A 22266-nucleotide genomic window follows, 5' to 3' on the forward strand; every position below is an offset into this window, starting at 1 on the left:
TATGCCTACTTTCCAAAATAAACAAAACATTTCACTGTTCTTCCTGACACTATGCATGTAAATCTTGCCAAGGAACTTTTCCAACGTCTGAAACAAAATATTCCTTAAATTCTGAGTCAACTATATCAGGAAAATTGATTGGAGGTTTGCCAGGCAATCATCAAGCATTAGGAGATGTAGTCAAGGTGAGTTTACTGTAAGTTATTATAGGGAACTACTATTACTACTATTACTACTACTACTAGAACATATAATAATAATAATAATAATAATAATAATAATAATAATAATAATAATAATAATAATAATAATAATAATTTTTATTATTATATGCTGTTCTAGTAGTGATAGTAGTAGTAGTAGTAGTTACTTATATACACTTACAGTAATTTGTTTACCTTGATTTACATCTCCTAATTATTTCGATGATTGCTTTTAAACCTCCGCACAGTATTTGATTATGGTTGACTCAGAAATTTTGAAGAGGTACATGAGAGATTTGTAGCTGTCCCAAGTCGTTAAGAAACGCAATGTTACTAGAAGTCGGATTTTAGGCGGTATGGCTTCCCGGTAATTCTGAGACAAACTTTATCGAGAAGGTAATTAAAATCCTCCAAACTCATCCTTGAGAAGTTATTGAACAGGGATTGGTCATCAGACAGTAACTTTTCAAAAAACTCATTTTGAGCAATGCTACCGCCCATAAATGTTCTCTCTTCCACCATCGGTGCTTCCTTTTAGTTTTTTTACGAGCATTGCGCAGCACTAGATATGCAGCTGCAGCGACCATTTGCTGAGACATCGTGATGACAACTGGCTTAGTTTTTGTTGAATTGGTTGAAAAGGTTTTGTGGCATTGAACAGTCAACATAGCATGTAGCATGCTGCAAGCAACAACGATGTTGCCTTGCCACAGGCAACATGTCTCCAGGATGAAAGCCACATGCAACATACTTGTTGAAAGCCAGTCAAGTCGCATGCTACGTGTTGCCTATGTTGCCCTGGTGGAATCCCACCTTAAGGCTTTACCTGGGCAGGCTAACTGCTTGCATACCCCAACTTCCCAGCTCAGCAGTAACCCAATTGACAGCATTTCATTTGAATGATCCTTTCTGAGTAAATATGATAAAAATAATCATTTGAATGATCCTTTCTGAGTAAATATGATAGAAATAATCAACACACAATCACGTGTAGAACAGAAATATGTTTCTAATTCACATAAGGATAGAACCCAGGTCTCTCATTTGAAAGATGAGACCATTGCCAGCCAAGCCACACAAGTCATAAAAGAAGTTGGAACTTGGGTACCACTGTGCCTAAGGCTTTACCTGGCCAGGCTAACTACTTGCATACCAGCGTGTTTTTCATTCGAATTATCCTTTCTGAGTGAATATGATAGAAATTATCAACACACAACCATGTGTGGGACATGATTGTGAATATTTGTGATTCACAACAGGATCGAACCCAGGTCTTTCAATTTAAAGATAAGACTGCTGCCAACTAAGCTACACAAGCCATAAAAGAAGTTGGAACCTGAGTACCACTGTACCTAAGGCTAAATGCGGTTGCTAGTGAAGACACAGGAATGGTTTTGTATAGTAGATTTTATTGTGTTTGAAAGATTTTTTGTTTTTCTCTTTTCTTTTATGGGGTAAGGGAATGTAACATGACGAAAATAATAATTAGAATAGGAGAAGTAATGGAGATTTTTTATTACTAGTATTACTCCCACTTCTGTTACTTAATTATAATTATTTAAGTGCACATGCTATCAGTACAGTTAATAATAATTCGAGAACCTATAAAAAATAATTCTATTCATAAAGAATTTCTCTCAAAATTTCTCTATACCCCGTAGAATTACAACTTAATTATCTTTCAAGAATTCATATACTTAAACTAAGGCTCAGATGGAAATCCACTGACCCAGGTACAATAAATTCAGCTTGAAGTACATTGGCAAAAATTTGAAAACAATTGGTTTTGTGGTGTTTGCCGGACTGAAGTTTGAATCTTGTGGCTTATCCGTTCATATTTTGGGGGCGGTGGGGGTTGGGAGGAGGTTGAGGGGACGGAGTTGTCAGCAGCGGTAAAGGTTACTATTTGGTTATTTTCGAGAAAGACTGTAATTCACAGCATGAGAAACTGATGTTTATTATCTTGATTGGGCTGGGGTTTTTCAGGGGGTTAGTGATTGTTAGGTAGTGTCACAATAATTTGTGTTTAGATGTGTATCATTTCATTATCTGATTACCTCTTTTTTTTGCTATTCATTAGATACACTTCCAGTTTTTATTTATTTTCTGCTTTAAATAATATCCCTATCTATTTTTTCTTTCGTTTATCGTTACTTCAAATGTATATTTGACATGTAATTTTCTGTACCTCAGTTCTTATTTTTGCTGATTCTTATCATGTATTTCATCTTTAATTTTTCTATTTTGTCCCAGCTTCTAAACATTTTCAGACTACCGGTCAGTTAATGAATTTTTAAATATACAGCTAGAAAATGTGTATGGCCTTTATATAATTTATCCTTTTTGGGAAGTTACCGTATGCTTTGTATGAGCTGTATGAGTATGAGTTGGCACACTCATCTCTCTCTCTCTCTCTCTCTCTCTCTCTCTCTCTCTCATAAAAGTTGTAGCATTTTTAAACCCAAAGTAAGATCTCTCTCTCTCTCTCTCTCTCTCTCTCTCTCTTTCTTTGAAAAAAAATAATTTTTAAGGTTTATGAAACGACGATTGAGTATGTGAGGCACCTATCCGTGAGTAATGAAAGCGTATACTTTGGCTAACAACTTTTGCCCGTTGCCTGCTACTGCAGACGTCCTCTTAAAAAGATTCGGTTAGAAACATAACATGCCTTACCAGCAGGAAAGTGCCAAAATGTTTATGGTATTGTTAACAAAAATAAAATCCGTGATATTTTAGATTTGTTGATAAAGCGAATGGGATTATTGTTACCATTATTACGCGAGCAAAGACGCATAAATCACATGAATGTGACTAACTGGTGTATTGGTATTGTTACTATTACTGATGATAATTCTTTTAGTATCATTGTTAGTCTCAGTGATACATATTAGGTTGTTATAATTATTCATAAAATTTTAGCCATTTATTGCTTAACTCCTGTAATTATATACAACCTCGATTCATTAATAGACACTGAACTTTTACTGTCCTTCGGAGCTTTTCAAAATTCAGTTTAACATTCAGATAAATTTCCAGTTTTCCCAAAGTTCATTCTCCCTCCTCCCCACGTTCTTTTTATGATACACTTTTTTGGCATTTTAAGTATTTTGATTAAAATGCTATTCACTCTCTTGGCAGACCCCTTAGGAAAATTATAGCAGGGATTATCTCTCTCTCTCTCTCTCTCTCTCTCTCTCTCTCTCTCTCTCTCTCTCTCGTGTACGTCATACTTATAATGCTAGAAAATGCTCACAGCGCGCATGTCTTTTTCCATTCCTTAGGAATTTATTATCAAACAGATCCAGTTATGTATTCAGATCCATAGGAATATTCATCTCTACTTTTTCCACCCATCTACATCATACTTGTATACGCAGAAAGTTCTCATAGAATGCATACGTTCGCCCCTGTTTAAAGGGATTTATTTATTGTACACTAGATCCGGTCAGGCACTCGGTTCAGTTGAAATATCTTTTGTTTTTTCGAGTTATCTTCATCATACTTGCATAACCAGAAAGCGCTCGTAGAGCGTTAAACCGCGTACTTCTGTCCCGGTCGCATTTTCCCGAGATGTAACTTGAAAAAAGCGGAACGCCCAATCTTAAAAACTAACCATAGAATTTACTTGAAAATAATCTCAGTATGTTTCCCACACCCAAACTATTGTAGAAGCGGTAATCTAACCTAACCTAAGCTACCTAGGGGCATGGCAAAGAAACCGGGGATGGTGCAATACTAGCATACATCTCAGGAATTTGTGTCCCCGTCTAAAGGAGTTTATTATCAACTAGATCCAGTTATACATTTGGATCTGTAAAACTATCTTTGACTTTACTTTATTCATCCATCTGATTCATACTTATAAAACCAGACCTCCCATATCCCAAGGCATATATTATTTACAAGATATGACTGTATGTTTAATCCGATTTAAATATTTCAGATGGAGAATGCTTTGTTGTAACGTCTATATGTAGGTTGAATTATACATCAGAATTTTGGCATCTTATTATACAGAAATTAAGAATAGAGCAAAAAATTGCCCATTCTCTTACTTTAAATTAATATAAAATCTTGGGCCCACATTCAGATCCAGATCCAGTGTTCTTTCTCTTGATTTGTTTTCTCATATTTTTGACATTTTCCTTCTGTTCTTCCACCTCTGTCTGTCTATTGATGAGTTGTTTTGTATTTTTTACTTTTTTATTGGACTTACTTTTTCTTACGTTGTGTGTGTGTGTGTGTATCCTTGTTTTCTTTGGGGCTTTGTTATCTTTATTTACCTCTTTTTTTTTTGTATCTTCTCTCTCTCTCTCTCTCTCTCTCTCTCTCTCTCTCCTCAAAAATCAGTTGTTAGCTTTCGATATCACGTTTGGGTGGTTGGAGGGACTGATAGAAAGACAGTTGGATGGAAATTGACACTGGAGATGGGTGGTAAAGCCTTCCAAACCGAACCACAGTAAATTATTCTTAAAGGGGGAGGGGTTCCCCGAGGGCGTCGTTGTCTGACACGTTTATTTTATTTCATAACACCAGAATGCAGCCGAGAGATCAGTCTCCGTTGCTTTTTTTTTATGTTGCTTCATCTGGTAAGGATGGCGAAGGCGAGTTGGGGAAGAGGGGAAGCTGGGAATTCATAGCAACCTCTTGCCCGTAAGCACTTTGTACAATGTTTCACATATATTTGAATATATATCATATATATATATATATATATATATATATATATATATATATATATATATATATATATATATATACATATATATATATATATAAATATATGTGTGTGTGTGTGTGTGTGTATGAATGTATGTATATGTATATCTATATAAGAAGACGAAATCTGCTCATATTTGTTAAAATTTATTTATCGCCCACATTATCCCATGTCAGTAGTTTTAACAAGAGACACGCATCATCTATCTATCTATCTATCTATCTATCTATCTATCTATCTATCTATCTATATATATATATATATATATATATATATATATATATATATATATATATATATATATATATATATATATATATATATATATATATATACTGTATATATATATATATATATATATATATATATATATATATATATATATATATATATATATATATATATATATATATATATATATATAATTTTTGTCACATACATCGTGACATTATTCATATTATATTCACAAATATGAAACCACAAATATCTTTTTATATCCAGTTTATTATTTATACCTCGAGTAATACTAACACCCAGAGGGAATTATGACTGATAAGTATTTGTTACCATTGGGATTCGAATTGCAGCCTGGTTTAGAAGAGTGATGTACAGGGTTTTTTGAATGCTGAACCGTCAAGAGAAGTATAAGGTTATATTAACTCTGCTGTTCATTTGCCTTTTGAATTCAGGTTTTGTACTTAGGATCGATATCAGCCCACCTCTACCATGATAGCCTATTGGTAAGTTTGTAACACGTGGGTAATTATGAATTTTTGTCATATAACACGTGACTGGCTTTTTAGGTTCACAAACATTAAACCACAAAAAACGTCTTTTAATATCAAATTCCCTATACCTAGGGAATAGCTTACACCCAAGGGGAATTATAATTGATAAGTGCTTCATCTCCAGTGGGATTTGAACTGCTGCCAGCATTAGGAAGACTGATATACTGTGGCTTTTGACCAGTGAGCACATTCATACATGGAGTATTCATGTGCATAGTCCTCATCGGCTGTCTGATTCATCACTGAAAAAACAAAGTCCTACCACTAGGTCTATGGTCATGTGTGACCCTGGATGGCTTATCTTCTCCCATTGTGTTTCCAGCTGCTGTGTCTTTGCACACTTCTGGTTTTGTCTCACATGTTCATTCATACTGTTTATGTATTCTTTGTGGCATGTTTTTACCTGTACCTACGTTATTATCGTCAGGCCAGTCTTCCCCTTATATCTAGATGTGAGATTACATCTCCTCTTCCCACATTGAGATTGGCTTTTGTGCCAAAGTGTTTTTCCTGTCTCTATGTGTGAGGCGAGAAAGTGGTGTTCACTAAGTATTGTTCGTGTTTGGTGTGGTGTCTCCCTTTCTGACCATACAGATCAGTTCTGTTCAGTGATGAAGTGTATTGTTATGGGCTTACTCTCCCTACTTACATAAAGCGTTTTGAGTTTTCCCCTGAGGAATCAGTGTGGGAAGTAGTGTTAGTGTTTTATTTTGGGTCCCCACGTGGGCATACTTAATTCATGTTAGCCTACTGTGCTTTTTCCTATTCTCCCTCCACGACATTCTGGTATATAAAGATGGAAGAAAGTGGGGAGTCCGAAGTGCGTCAGTGCATAGGCAAGGATAAACCTTCAACATAAACATAAACGTAAGTTTATGTCTCTGTTATTGGTGGACCCGTCCTCTCAGTGTGCGTTTTGTCTAGCGGTCGAGAATGTTGCCGTGAGCTTCCCTGTGAGGAATGTACAGTGTGGTCGTCTCCTCAGTGGGTAAAATATGAGAAGAGGTGGAGGAAGAAAATGGCCCCCTCTCTGGAGAACCAACGCCGATATCTCCCTGGGGCCCTCTTTTCTGCCTCTGCATTCTCCTCCTTCATTGCCAGTCACGCTTACTAAAGATTTGTTGCCCCGCTTAAGTTGTCAGATAAAAAAAGGCCAAGCACGTTTGGAAGCAATCCAATATCACATGAATCACAGTGAGCGGGCAGACAGCACAACAGAGTTGGAGGACTTAGCCCAAGAAGCAACAAGAGGAGAAGACCAGATTTGCCGTACAGTCCCTCTCAGCTAATTGGTGGCCAGAGGAGAGAAGAGAAGACCTGAGAGCCTCCGACCCCGTCAAGACGGAGATCCCTGTCAGTGGAATCAGACTTTCCTCCCTGCTATCATCAGTCACGTCATTGACCTAAACAAAATCTTCACCGTGGAAAGTTTGCTCAAGAAGGAGGAGCATGTCCCACAACTCCAACGGGTTGGTGTGGAGTCATCTCTGTCAACTGAGGAACAACTTGTCCTGCCATTCTTCCTCGGCACATCCCTGCTCTCACTCAGGCAGCAGATTGGGGAGACGTCTTTCCTTGAAGGCCAAAGGCCAGACAGGACAGAGTAGTATACCGCTCCTCTGCACACCGCTCCCAACATCTGGTACGTTCGGACAACCGCTTGATGGATCAGAGTGGAGACTGTGCTGCACTGAGACCCACTACTCTTAGAGGCACCAAATGAAGAGAGGGGCTTTGCAGGGTTTGTCCTTCAGATCTGCAGAACACTGGGTCTTCCCAAAATGGATGTCATCTCTCTGGAAGAGTACCCCTCTGTCTCCTTTTTGGAACATATGGCAGACAGCCTCCCAGAGATGAAGCAAACAGTACGGCTTCCATGGTCCCCATAATTACAAGAGGTGTAAAGGATGTGGATAGCCTGATAGCAGGAGAAGAAGGCTCCTTGGCCTCCGCCAGATCACAGAAGTTACGTACTCCACTGGTTCCCTGCCAGGCAGAGCATTACACACCAGAAGATGCTTGTGCCTTACTGAGGACATTAAATTCAACAATTTGCTGCCTTTCTAGCAATGTCCCACAGAAGAGTTTCCGGCAACTGTCCTCAAAGTTTACCAGTGTAGAGATGATTAACTTAAAAGTCATAGTGGGAAGGACATTGAGAGCTATCTCAGAGATGGCCTGATAGGTACCAGGGAGCCTGGGTGAAAGTAATGAAGAACACATTCCACCAGAGAACTGGCACTCCATGAGGGACATTCTTACAATTAGTTCAGAAGCAGATCTCACTTAATAGTTGGCTGAGTCTGAGAAACAGTTCTCTCCTAGACCCGCCTCCCTACTTCCGCCTGGATGTATTGAACCAGGCAATAGTGGATGGGAGAGAAGGCGTTAAGGACTCACTCTCCTCAACACCAGGTAAGCCAATCCCAAGGGGACAGCCCACCATGTCTGGACATCAGTATACACCTATTATCTCCATTGGATAAATAGTTCTCCCCCGCTACTGACACTAGAACCGAAAGACTCCTCGGGGAAAAGAATGGGAAAGCGTTGCAGGCCAGTTGTTTCATGCCGCTCAATCCCTCAAACCCAGTAGGGGGGACAGGAAGGGGAAGAGAGGAGGACCGAGATGAGGTGAAAAGTCTCTCACCCCCTGACCAGCAGATTTTGAGGGGGGCCACTGTCTGGGGAGCAAGTGGTTGGTATGGCAATGGTGTGGAGTGGAGGAGGAGTGGACAGTCCATACCCTTACTCAGGTGTGTGTTCTACCCTTTAAGCAGAAATCACCACTATCTACTGAACTAATCATTTTTTCCTCCTACCAGAACAATTTGCCCAAGTAGAGGGCCCTTCAGCAAGAGATCAGACACATGCTGCAGAAGGGTGCGATAGAAGTGGTAGAGAGAAGCACACCAACTTCTATGGCTGCCGCTTCCTATTCGAGAAAGTATCGAGGGTTGGGGGGGAGAGGCGCGCATTGAGACCGGTCCTAGATCTGTCAACCCAGCACAGCTTCCTTCACCTCATCCCATTCAGGATGGAGACAGCACAGTCAGTCTTAGCGTCGATCAGGAAAGGAAATTTCCTGATCTTGATAGACCTTCAGGATGCTTACCTTCACATCCTGATACGTCCCTCCTGCAGGAAGTTCCTGCAATTTTTCTCCCATGGTATTATGTACCAGTTCAGGGCCTTTGCTTCAGCCTTGCAACAGCTCCCGGGTGTTCACCTGAGTATCAGACTAATAAGGTACCTGGATGACTGGCCATGCTGACACCCTCCGCACAGAAAACCAAGAAAGACAGGGACAAAATCCTGCCACTGTACAAAGGCTTGGGAATTCTCCTCAACCAGAAGAAATTGGACCTAGTTCCCAAACAGAAAATCAGATACCTGGTAATGTGGATTGGCACAGTGAGGGCGAAGGCCTGTCCATCACAGTCTTTTAAATGTATTCAAACCCTTCCTGTCAAACCTTCTTCAACCAGTGAGGCAGCGGCAGGTCCTGGTAGGTCATCTGGTATCCTTAGAGAAGTCGTACCCAGGGGCTTGACTCTCATCCATTCCCAACAATGGCAGATGAAAAGGTGGGGCGGGGAGGAGAGAGAGACTCAGAGGCCAGGATACAAGACATAAAAGTTACAGAGTTTTGGAGGACCTGCGGTGGTGGAGGGATCCGAAGAACCACCTACTAGGGGTGCAGCTAAGTCACCCACACCCAGAAATGCTGGTGTTCTCAGAAACATCAAGCAGCAGTGCATTTCAGGGACTTGGGACAAGGAGCCACAAAGGCAGCACATCATCATCTTGGAGATGCGAGCAGTCTGGTTGGCACTCCAACATTTTCAGGCTCTCCTCCAAAACAAGTCCACAGTCAAGGTGAGCGACAACTCCTTCATGGTCGCATACATAAACAAACAGGGAGGAACAGTCTCACATGACCTAAATGCCTTGGTAGTGGAGATGCATAAGTGGTCAGAGACCAGGGGATTACTGCTGTCTGCCAAATACATCCCCAGAAAGGAGAACATTGTAATGGGTCAATTAAGCAGGGCAGACTAGATAGTAGGGACAGAATGGTCCTTGAAATAAGAAGTGGCAGACAGGTTGGTCAGGCTGTGGGAGGGTTCCACATTGGACCTATTCACCACAGGAAGGAACAACAAGCTTCCCCTTTCTGTTGTCTGGTCACTGACCAAAGGGCTGCCCTGCACGGCACCTTCCAGCACCCTTGGAACAACCTGGACATGTACGACTTTCCCCCATTCAGCTAACTGAGGAATGTCATCAAGAGGATGCTTGTGTCTCAAGGGCTGAGAATGACACTTGTAACTCTGAATTTATGGTCCCATGCAGAATGGTACATGAACCTCCTCCACCTGCTAGTGGATGTGCCAAGGGAACTCCTCCTCACCCCCAACCCCACTGAAGCAAGAATACGGCGGGCTGTATCATCAAGCAGTGGCCTCCTTCCAGCTTCACAGGTGGAGGCTATCCAGCTACTCCTTAGAAAGTAAGGTTTTTCGGGAAAAGCTGTGAAGACCATCTGAACCCTGGAGGGTTTTGCCTCTGTTTGTGCAGTGGCAGAGCTCTCCATCCCCTGAAAAGGTTTGTGAGGGATACAGCAGATTTTCTCCTCTTCCTGTGTGGGGAAGAGTCCCTATCAGTCTCAGCAATTAAGGGATATAGGGAGGCCCTGGCCTGAGTGTTTAAACCCAGTGCCATCCTCGTGAATTGAAACCCACAGAGTGGGACGTAACCCCTCAGATGAACATTGGATCAGGACTTGACATTAAAGATAGTATTCCTGTTGGCCTTAGCTTCAGCAGAGAGGGAAGGGGAGTTACATGCCCTCTCATACAACATCACCCACTCCCATGGTTGAACATCTATGAAGGGTCACCTTTCTTCCAAAGTTCACTATGAAGACCCAGAACCCAGCCACTCATGACCCAAGATTTTACGGTTTTTCCATCCCCACCTTGAAGGACTTCGAGGAAGACAAAAAGGAGATGTTACTAAGCCCATTGAGGGTGCTGAGAGCCTACCTCAAATGCACAGCTCATTATCGGCCGGCCTGCTGGAGACTGTTCCCAAGTATGGGTCAAGAGAAGAGGAAAATTTCAAACAACTCCATGTCCTTCTGGTTGAGAGAAATAATTATGAGGGCATACCAGCTAGACAACAACAGAGAACCTTCCCTTACCAAAGTAAGGGCTAATGACATCAGAAGTATAGGACCTTTTGTGGTGTTCAAGAAGAACCTCAGTCATCCAAGTCCTCTGGGCAGGAGTCTGGAAGAGATAGACGATATTGACATCCTTTTACCTCAAGGACGTAACACACAGGCCCCTGGACACCTTCACCCTGCGCCCAATAGTGGTGACCCAACAGGTGATATGAAGGCATAGAGCCCTACGGGAACTCCACAGAAAGAGAGGAGATGATATTGCAGACATCATGAGGATCTAGGTGAGTAAGGTTTTCTTATTTACTTAACCTTCACATATATTTAAATGAACAGTTTGGTAGGTACACTTCCACCTACTTGTCTAGGAGAAATCATCCACCCATCTCAGAGTGAGGCTCCATATATGACAGTGTAGGTTCATATGCATGTCAGAACTAATAACAAAGTAGAAAGGAATTTGTATTTTTCCTAACATATGAACCTACGCTTTCGTATAGATAAATGTACCCACCTCGTACCACCCCATGTAGTATCAATCTCTCACTACTCCTAGGAGACAGAGCACAACTGCAGATGGGCTGACTCACACAATGGGGTAAGGTATGGTGTCCCGGGTCACAGGATTTTGTTTTGTTCAGACTGCCAACAAGCGCTATGTGCTTGAATACACCGTATATGAAACCATAGGTTTGTATGTTATGAATGCTGCAAATTTCATTCTAATTTGTTATTTTGTACAAGCATCAGTATAAACACACTTCCACCATGAGAGCTGATAGGTAAGTTTATAACAAGTGGCTAATTATGGACTTTGTCACATAAACCATGACATTTTTTTCTTTTCACAAATATTAAACCACAAATATTGTTTAATATCCATTTCACTATACCTCGGGAATAACTTACACCTATGGGGAATTATAACTGATAATTGCTTCAGTACCAGGTGGGATTCAAGCAAACTCCTGCTTGGTTTAGAAAGAATGATGTACAGTGACTTCTGACCACTGGAGACGTATGTATATATATATATATATATATATATATATATATATATATATATATATATATATATATATATATATATATATTTCAGTGTGGTCAGAAGTCACTGTATAATATATATATATATATATATATATATATATATATATATATATATATATATATATATATATATATATATATATATATATATATATATATATATATATATATTGTGTATGTATGGATCTGTCCATGTATGTACGCATGCCAGTAAATGCTTAAATGTTTTAATATTTATTCTTATATTTAATATTAATATTTATTTATTTAACATTTAATATTTATTTATTCTTATATTGCTTCCCTGTCTTTTCTTATAGAAATTTAATTTTTTGTTAATCACCGTGTGTACTGCCTTTTGTATTATTAGTCCTCTCTCTCTCTCTCTCTCTCTCTCTCTCTCTCTCTCTCTCTCTCTCTCTCTCTCTCTCTCTCTCTCTCTCTCAGCTAAGAAAGTAACTAGTAATGTTCTGGGTATTATCATGAGGAATCTATCATGCAAAAGTGGCGTAGCAGCATCAGAACGCCTGTGGTGAATTTTAGAGTTTTCTGATTCCTGTAATCCTCGTTACCATGTCTGCTTAACTGTTTCTGTATGTATGTGTGTACATGAATGTATGGGTAAGAGTATATCGCGAGTTGTATTTTTATTATTATACCCACCAAGACGTTCACGAGAGGTTATGTTCCCAATCGCATTTGTATGTATTTTCATCTGTCTGTCTATCTGTCTGTGTACCTAAGATATTTCAAAAAGTAGTTTATGAGTTTCATTAAAATTTTATAAGGGGTGGTATGTGGGACAAGGAATTGTTGGGGGACAGTATGAGGTGGATTCGAATCCAGATCCAGTATATTCTGTGGAGGGATAGGCCATGTATCAAGGGTAAGTTGGTAGGATTTTAATATGGGTCCTAATTGTTTATTCATTCATTTTTCAATCAGTGTATTAGATATTGATGGATTTTACTGACATTTTTGGGTGGTTAGACTACGAATAAGAATAACTGACCAGGTTTTGTGGTGGATCCTGATCCTTAAACAAGTTCATCATTGTGTTTTTATTCTGTGCTTTGATGGATACATGCATTCTGTAAGCAGTCATAAATAATCAACGGAAAATAAGATCACGAAGCCAAGGAATTTCAGTTGATTCCTTTGGACAGGTTTGGCTGGCTTAGGTTTTGGAGTGTGGTTGGATGAGGGGGGTTTTGAGGGTCTTAAAGGAAGGATGTTTAAAGGAGGTTTGAAAAGGAATTGAATGTGCAGAATGATGCATTGGGGCAGACCCTAGTGGACGGCGTCAAATGAAAGGTAACGGAAGTTTACGATGTCCATTTTTATTAGGATGTTAAATTCATGTTATATGTATCTTTTCATTACTTTGTTCATTACAAATATATTGGTAATTATGATTGATTTGAAGGTTTATTCTGGTTAATTTAACTACTTCTCTATGCAAGGAGATGAATTTGATAAAGATATATTTATAATTTTTATTATATTTTAAGAAATTCATAACGATTACAAGTTCTTTTATGTTGAAGAAAAAAAATTCCAATTAGCTCTACGTAGGCTATGCGAGAGTTAGTATGTGTACCTAGTTGCCATTTTTTTTAAATAATAATACTCCTCACTGTATTTTAGTTATCTTTTCAACAAACTTGTAGTCCTTAATGTGGAAGTTTGCTTTGCAGGTTAATGTTATCTTGGATTGTTACGTAACAAGGGAGGTTCATTAGCAATAATAGCAAACGATAATAATATGGAAAGAAGGTTACCTATGTTCAGCTAACACGAAAACATTGAAGTGTGAGTTACAAGGTTACATATCTGATAAAGAGAGAGAGAGAGAGAGAGAGAGAGAGAGAGAGAGAGAGAGAGAGAGGGGGTGTTTACAGTGTAAGTGGACCTCAGTGTTCGCAATTACCATTCTTCAGTAGTGTTTAAACACGCATTTTTTTATTCTTTTCTTTGCACACATACAAAAAAAGTGAGATGTTAAAATTATAAATACCGTAAAGTGAATATGTAATATCACAATATAGGAATTTAAAGAATTAGAATGTATAGGTACAGGAAAGTGATTATCATGTATAGTTTGGACTAATGATTTGGCAGTACATTAAACTTAGGGGCTGAAGTCCATATACCCCTAAAGGTAGTCACATATTTATTCTGAAAATTTACTATGCTTTAACAGAACATTCGAGGTGGTTTTGTGTGGTACAATGAAAATCGAAGTGTTGAGACTAATGCGCAAAATCCTCAGAGCAAACATGTACGCACTTTTATATTTACCTCTGGAAGCTGTTTTAAGTGTTGAAGTGTGCATACATTAGTAAAGTCATTTTGTTTATCGTGTAAAATTACGTTTCCTTTAAAAAAGTATTAAGATATGCACATTTTTCGGTGATCGTATACGTATTACTACTTTTGGTACTGGCTGAAAATATACAAACGTCTTCAAGTAAGAAGCGGATAAATACACAGGTCCTCCAACTTGCCCTCTGAAGGTTCAAAGGTCCCTCTCTTATTCTCAGCTGCCTCCAAAACTTGAAGGAGACTATCTGTCTGTGTAAAAAGACAGCACCCTGTTTCACAGTGGCTGAGTTGAAGCTCCCGATTGTGCTTTACGGGCTTATTCTTAAATTGGGAGCGAAGACTGAATTGGCTGGTTTATCTCTCTCTCTCTCTCTCTCTCTCTCTCTCTCTCTCTCTCTCTCTCTCTCTCTCTCTCTCTATATATATATATCTCTCTCTATATATATATATATATATATATATATATATATATATATATATATATATATATATATATATATATATATATATATATATATATATATATATATACATACATATATATATATATGAATCCTTTGTCACCCGGTTTTTTTTCAAGTTTGCCTTTGTTAAGTTGAGCTGTGATTTCATAATTGTTGGCCAACTGTCGTGAGTTGCAAATGATGGTGGATATAGAAAAAAACCCTAGTGGTTAAAGATTAGCGCTCGGTCAAAATGCGTACCATCAAATTATAATTACAACGTGGTAATATTAAACTTGCCATGGATGGCCTTTCATAAGATTCTCACCATGGATGGCCATTCATAGGATTCTCTCTCATTATCTTTATCGTGATGCTGATTTGCTTAGATAGTGGGTACAGTGTATCAGAGCCCAGAAATTTATCTTCATCCTGATGTTGTCTCGATAGCTGCCTTCGATTCCACCTTATGTTTATTTACTTCGATATTGGTCAAAGTCCTTAGAATTTTATATATACAGGGTGTCAATAAAGTCTCTTTACAATTTAAAATACATATTACAAAAGTAAATGAACAGACAAATATCTGTAAATTATTACAAAATGATGAGTAGATATTGAAGTTTTTTGCCTCATTTAATACACCTCTATATGGGCACCATTTGTTGCTTCGAAGCACATCGAGACAGTGCTCGATTTCTTGCCATGTTCGCTGTAGCATAGCCGCATCAATGGTGGCAATGGCATCAGTGATCTTTTGCTTGAGATCAGTGGTCCCGTATCTTTGTTCAGTACATGATATCTTTAACATAACCCCATAGAAAGAAGTCCGGTGGAGTGATATCTGGTGGACGAGGTGGCCAGAGAATTGGGCCATCCCTTCCAATCCACCTTTCTGGAAATGTTTGATTTAGGAACCCACAAACATGCAGTCCCAATGTGGTGGTGCACCATCTTATTGGGAAATGATGGTTGGTTGAAGGTCATCTAGTTGTGGTGCCTCATATTCAGTCAAAAGATCAAGGTAAACATCTGCAATAATTGATGTCTTGTTGAAGAAAAATGGACCAATGATTCGATTGCACATGATCCCACACCACACATTCACTTCTGGACTATTTCGGTGAAGTTCCTTAGTAACATGGGAATGTTCTAATCCCCAGATTCTCTCATGATGTGTGTTCAGTTTTCCTGAAACATGAAAGGTTGCTTCATCACAAAAACAAACTCGGTTGAGGAACGTTTCATCCTCAGAAATACGTTCCATCATGTTAACTGCAAACACTTTTCATCTTAGTTTATCATCTGGCTCGAGTGCCTATATAAGTTGCACTTTGTATGTGTACAATCGCAAGTTCTTGTGAAGGACATTGTGCACTGTTGAACTTGGTAGCTGTAACTGTCTGGCAGCAGTACGGATGGACTTTGTAGGAGAACGATCAAAGGCTTGTCTTACATAAATGATGTTTTCCTCAAATGTTCTTGGTCGTCCACTCCTCCCTTTATCCAACAATGTTCTTGTCTCCTTAAATTTCTTGTGCCATGCACAAATTGATGGACGTGACGGTGGATCTCTTCCATACTTAGTTCTGTAGTTTTGCTGAGTCTGTGTATCCGATTTTGTTGCAATACACCATGACACATGTTGTGTCTTTTCTTGAGGAGTAGCATTTTTTTAGGGGTTGTAACGGTCCTTTTCCTCCGTTACTAAAAATTAAATAACTCTTATCAAACCTGTTCACAACCACAAGCTAAGTCCACAGTCAGTGGAATAGCTCTCAAACAATATTAATAGTGCAAAAAAATCAATTCATGGGGAAAACGAAACACCACAAAAACACTTAAATTTAATACAAAAATATGCAGATAGAAGTTATTCCTGAACCTCGGAATACAATTATTAATGAACACCAATCAACCTGAAAGATTTATAAACCAACACACTTACCCAATTAAGACAGAAAAAGCAAAGATACATCCACAAAGAGAAGGGGGTTCAGATAGGAGAAGGTATTCGGAAAGTAAGAACAACCTATCAATTACAAACTAATTAATCTAGTGATAATTTCCCTCCTCCGAAACACTGGAGCAGTGGCCGTGATCTCCTTAATCATATATTGCTGTCCACCGTAACACTGGAGTTATAGCCGTGATCTTTTCAGATACTTATATGTCTCTGCGTCCAGAGACAAAAGTGAGGGGGGAAGTGGTGAAGGCAAATGAATATAATTATGGTACTGATAGGACCCATCCAACAGCGATCCTACGTCCACAAGGATGATCCTCCAGGAAACTCGGGACGTCCAAATGAGACCAATCAAAAGATCGCCTGACTAATCCAAAAATATCATTCACTTATACCTTGGCTAAGCGAGAGCCCCTCGACATTTACTGAGCCGAGGGTGAGGCTGGATGAAGTGTAATCCTTTAAATAATAGTACATCCAAGCAGGCGTTAGGTAGCAAAATCAGCAGTCACCAGGAGTAATAAGGCTCAGAGATCAACTGACTCCTTCAGTCGAAAGAATCTCTGACACCGCCATGGTGACAGCACCACTGGTCACAAAAATATGAAAAGACAGAATGGTCATTAGTGACAATTACTAAAAACAGACAAACCACCGGGAGGAGGAAAACAAACTAAATGGATAATAATACAGTTCATATGCTTTTACAAAAACTAGAATAAAATGACTAATTATAAAATAAACACAACAAAAGTGACACCTTCTCCCAAAAGAAAAAAAAAAATATACATATATATATATATATATATTTTTTACAGTAAATAACTTGGAATATTAAAAAAAAAAACTAAATAGTCATTGAAAAGACCGAAAAGCCAAACACAAGGTTTATGCAACCCTGTAAGGGAAAAACAAAGGTATGAATTTGCAAAAAAATAAAACTTACAAAACCTGATATCCAACAGGAGGGTGGCAAAGGAACAAGGATGCAGCTCACAAAGGTATCTAAATTAAAATATCATTAATACAATGGAAAATCTATAACACAGAAAACTTCAAAAACCATTGCTAAATATATTATTTTAAACCCAAGAGCTTCAAAACTCTCACATAAGTATACGCATAATTAAGAGCTACAATGCTCTAATCCGGACTCCATATAGCCTAACTGTTCATAGGTCATAATTTACACACTCAACGTTGTTTCACTTTGTTTCACATCGCTCATTGCAACAATGTTCAGCGAACAATAGTCCTGATAACACAGTGACAACACTATATCACTATAAAAGTGTCTCACCGAATACATACACTAACACTGGACAACACAGAGAAAACCAGCACAGTTTTCCTGCAATTTCTAACACACAAAATTTCGTGAAGCGTAATTATGCCTGAAAACCAAGAATGCCGGATTAGTAGCTGTCCGCTAACAATGTAAATTCTCCGATTAATATCCTAATCACCAAATTAATCACCTCAGCGTATTATACCATGTGCCAAAGACCAACAAATACCAACATCATTGTATACCAACATCATTATATCATACTTTTCAGTAACAATTTTACGATATTACCCATTTGTTTCTTACAACACTCATTCCATAACACATTAGAAGTACTTCACCAACCTTCATTACAATAAACATTGTCACAAAATATAAACACTGAAGTAGCACCTTCTACCTTTACCTAAGACCTCAATATTAAACTAATCTTAATTTTATAGCCCAAGGCATTTAGAGAACTCCTGTAAAGGAAAATTATAATTAATACATATTTGTTATACACTCATCTACTCTTACAATACAAACCTAAGCACCTACTTCAACGGTACACACACCGTAACTAGAACGATACAGATACTACCTTAACATCCCATAGCCCTCTGCAAGAATCCTTCCCTACTCAACGCCGAGAGAGAACATCGGCCACAACGTTGTCTTTTCCCGGGACATGAGTGAATTCTAGATTCCACTCCTGTAACATGAGGCTCCAACGCATCAGACGTTGGTTTTTATTTTTGTATCTATTGATGAAGGTCAAGGGGTTATGGTCAGTCATAATCTTTATTGGAGTTCCTGTGGAAGAAAGATAAATGGAAAAATTATTAATAGCCAGAATGAGTGCAAGAGTGTCTCCTTCTCGACCGTCGAATATTTTAAGTTGGCGGAATTCAATTTCTTTGAGAAGAACGCGACGGGTGAGAAACGCTTGCTCGTCGTTCTGTAATAAGACCGCTCCGACACCGACATCACTTGCGTCAGTGGCAGTTTAAAAAGGCAGGTCAAAATCCGGAGCCCTTAAAACGGGAAACTAAGAATAACACCTTTTAAACACTCAAATGCCTTTGCGTTTCAGGAGTCAATTAAAAGGAACAGTTTTCTTCAGCAAATTAGTGAGCTGGATCAGCAATGTCAGAAAAATTCTTACAAATTTGCGATAATAACCAACTAGACCCAGGAATTTTCTGACATCTTTTCGACACTTTGGTATAGATATTTTCTCAATGGCCTCTACATTGGCTTGTTTAGGTGCCACCTTACCGTCACCAACCTCATGCCCTAAATAGAGTACCTTCGCTTTGACAAACTCACTTTTTTCAAATTAATTACTAACCCAGCCTTTTTAAAACCTCAAATAAAGCCCTAATAAATTTCAGATGCGTTTCCCAGTCATCGCTATAAATTACGATATCATCAATATACACAATAACCTTCTAAACCATACACCAATGTGTTCATTAAACGTTGAACGTGACTCCGCAGCGTTTTTCATACCAACGGCATTACACGGCATTGAAATAACCCTTGTGGAGTCACAAAAGCAGATAAAGCCCTGGCCCTTTTTGATAAAGGAACTTGCCAATACCCTTTTAGCAAGTCAAATTTACTGATAAACTTTGATTTTCCCATGCGATCGATACAATCCTCAATCCGAGGCAAGGGATAACAATCTGTCTGCGTGACTTCGTTAACTTTCCTATAATCGAAGCACAAACGAAAATCACCATCAGGCTTTTTCACCAACACTACCGGAGAGGACCATGGGCTTTTACTGGGCTCTATTAAACCATGCTTTAACATATAGTCAATTTCTTTGGCTACTACCTTAGCTTTAAAGGGGTTTAACCTATAGGGGACTGTTTTATGGGGTGGCATTCCCAACCTCCACGTCATGTTCCAAAATAGACGTGCGACCTGGTACCTCTGAAAAACAATTCTTTATAACCCATAACCAGTTTTCTTAAGAGACCGTTTCTCGCTACTGAGATGGAGACTAAACCATCAAAGTTCTCCAAATAATTCTTATTACTAGACAAGCAAATTTCATTATCATAATTATCATTATTAAAACCCTCTGAAAAGGAATAAAGATTATTATTATGTGAAACACCATCCGTAATAGCTGCTATCGGAATAACTTTCTCTCTTTCCTTATATGCTTTTAACATGTTAACATGACACAATTGGAAAGGCTTCCTTCTTTCCGGAGTTTCAACCAAATAATTTACCTCACTAACTTTTTTCAAAATTTTCCATGGTCCAGAGAAAGAAGCTTTCAAAGAATTACCCGGCAACGGCAAAAGTACCAAAACCCTATCGCCTACTGCGAAATTACGCACTTTAGCCTTTCTATCAAAAAAGTATTTCATCCTTCTTTGACTAGACAATAAATTTTCTGGCAAATTTCAAGCCTTCGACAATTTGTCACCCAAGTTTGTCACATAATCTAACAAGCTGATGTCGGGGATATCACCTTCCAATGATTCTCTTACCACATCAAGAGGACCACGCACACAATGTCCAAAGACCAAATCAAAGGTGACAAACCTAAGGACTGACTTGGAGCCGACCGAAAGGCAAATAATAAATAAGGCAAATTCCTTGTCCCAATCGGACCCATGAGTTAAACAATATTTCCTTTATCATTGACTTCAGGGTCTGATGGAACCTCTCCAGAGCACCCTGACTTTCTGGATGATATGGGGAAGAAGTCACATGTCTAATGCCCAATTTCATTCATCTTACCTTTGAAATATTTACTAACAAAATTAGTCCCACAGTCTGACTGGACGACCTTGGGCATCCCAAACCTAGTAAAAAAAGTTGGTTAGTACTTCTACAATTTTTTCACTCTTAATGGTGTACGGAGGGGAATAGCTTCAGGATAGCGAGACATTTTATCCATTATAGTGAAAATATATTCATTCCTACATGAGTCCTCGGTAACAGACCAACTACATCGATAATGACCTCTTTGAAAGGCTTGAAACCACAGGGATGGGGCACAAAGGAGCTTTAGGAACAGGTTGATTCGGGCTTCACCGACTTTCTGACACACATCGCAACTATTAACAAACTTCTTAACGTCTGCTTTCAACTTGGGCCAGAAATAGTTCGCGAAGAGTTTGCTAGTCGTCTTATAAACACCAAAATGTCCAGCCAAACCACTTTCATGAGCCAACGACATCAAACCATTTCTGTAAATATAGGAACCATTATTTGTCTTAATATTTCATGTTCTGAGTTACCAGCCTCCATCGGCCTACTCACCTGTACAAAATATTCTTAATAATTCTAAATTTAGGGTACAGTCAAGTCCGATTTTCGCCCGACTCAATGGGTAGGTCGAAATTCCTTTTTCTGGTCTTTAACAAGTTCTTCCACAGTCCAATTCGGATGATCTCTCAAAATATTAATATCTCCTACAATACTACTACTATTTTCCAAACTACTCAAGTCTACATCAGTTGCAACGTCAACAACTCTAGCACTAGAACGCGTAACTACTGCTACTTCTGGATTGATCAAAATTGGACAAGTCTTATTCTTAAAAGCCACGTCATTCCCCAAAACAATATCAACCCCTTTGACAGGAAACTTATTTACTACTGCCAACTTCAAAACTCCTGAAAAAGAAGGACATTTCAAATGAAAATTTCCGATGGGGTAAGACTCGACTGAATCAGGAAAACCAGACAGCAAAACAAACTCTTTATAATCAAAGTCAAATCCTTACTTCCTTTTCAATGAGCTGACAAAATTATTTTTTTTTGACCGACGACACTTTCCCAGTAGACAAGTACCTCTCAAAACAGCCTGTTAGTCATTGGTCACTGGGTTTGGTCGGAACAGGATCGCTTTCTTTTCAATCGACTCCCATCACGGTCTTCCTCTAGCCTGCAAGGATTTTTTTAAAAGCAAAGCAAGAACTCTTCAAATGCCCTTTCTTATTACAATAAAACACGTAACCTTCTTTTTTCCACTCTGGATCATGGGAACCATAACTTCTTTTATCATTATTAAGAGAAAAACGTTTAACATTATTAACAGATTCCTGTACGTAAAAATTATTATTATTATGATTAGGCCGCATAAACGTCTTACTCTTATTATAACCACCTCGACCTGTCCTATCCCATTTCGGTTTACACTTGTCCCTGATGCTCCTAACTCACACTTGTGTGACAAATAATATTCATCGCTAGCAATAGCGGCTTCCTGTAAATTGTCGATTTTCAGTTCTTGAGGTGAACTTTTGGCTTATCTGAAACACACCTCTTGGAATTCTTCTACAT

At 38.7% G+C, this 22266-nt stretch overlaps 1 protein-coding gene across 4 annotated transcripts in view; it reads left to right on the forward strand.

Moving 5' to 3' along the window:
* LOC136825538 (uncharacterized) overlaps positions 1-22266 on the forward strand; it is an 841925-nt gene that overhangs the window by 167340 nt on the left and 652319 nt on the right. The window lies entirely within an intron of this gene.

This window comes from Macrobrachium rosenbergii, chromosome 37 (assembly GCF_040412425.1).
Source record: "Macrobrachium rosenbergii isolate ZJJX-2024 chromosome 37, ASM4041242v1, whole genome shotgun sequence".
In the NCBI taxonomy this organism is placed as follows: domain Eukaryota; kingdom Metazoa; phylum Arthropoda; class Malacostraca; order Decapoda; family Palaemonidae; genus Macrobrachium; species Macrobrachium rosenbergii.